The sequence below is a fragment of the Triticum aestivum genome, chromosome 1A (assembly GCF_018294505.1).
Source record: "Triticum aestivum cultivar Chinese Spring chromosome 1A, IWGSC CS RefSeq v2.1, whole genome shotgun sequence".
Taxonomy (NCBI): Eukaryota; Viridiplantae; Streptophyta; class Magnoliopsida; order Poales; family Poaceae; genus Triticum; species Triticum aestivum.
Window position 1 is genome coordinate 349,455,974 of NC_057794.1, and position 964 is coordinate 349,456,937.

Consider the following 964-nt stretch of genomic DNA (forward strand, 5'->3'; position numbering starts at 1 on the left):
CAGATATATTCGCCACACCGTCGAATTTTTGTTCGATCAACTCGATCGGACGAATTCTTCCGCTCCTTCCTCAAGATCAACAGAAACCGCAACCTCCTCGTAACCTTGCTTATGATATCATTTATTAGAATAGTCTGAGGCATATCGTTGATCATCCGAGGACCAAGCAATCACACGAGTCACGACATCGAGATTTGTTAACGAGATTCACCGATATGGCTACATCCCCGGGCCTAACTACGGGCGCTCCTCGCCGTGACACCTTCATAATACCGCACACCGACCACCCGGGCACCGGTACATGCCGCCGGCTCCCCCTGCGCGCCTGTGCTATTATATTGGCATAGATTACATCGTGTGTCTACTTCCGATATATATGAGAGGCATAAAATACAAGTGTCTTATTAGGACACAACTCCTACCCTGTCTACGCACAGTCCAAAACCAAGTCCAACTGTAACCTACCTTGCACAATAATATTCGACACAACTCTAACATATATAGCGGTGGGAAGAGAGTTTTTGCTGGCCGGGGTAAATTTTCTACGATCCGGACCACGGATACGGTGCCTATTCTAACTAGAGAAACGGGCCAAACCTATATACTTGTCGAAATTATACGGGTTCAGCCCTTTTACGGGTCTGCTAGAGATGCTCTTAGAGCAAGTCTAGTAGAGCCCTCAAACCCTCAAACCCCTTAAAATAACTATTTTTTTACAGTTTTTGTCGAAAAAAAGTCGTAGACTAGAACCCCTAAACCCTTAAACCCGTTAAAAATTTTAGAGGTCCAACCCTTAAACATTTTCACAGCATGTACAAGTGACGGTTGGGAGGAAAAACTTCCCCCAAACCGCACTCCTCTTCCACCCTCGCACGGGAGGGAAGTTTCATCCCCGCGCCGCGCCCTTCCTCGATCCCGTCGCCGCTGCCAACCCGCCGCCCCTCCGCGCCCCCGATGCCCGTCG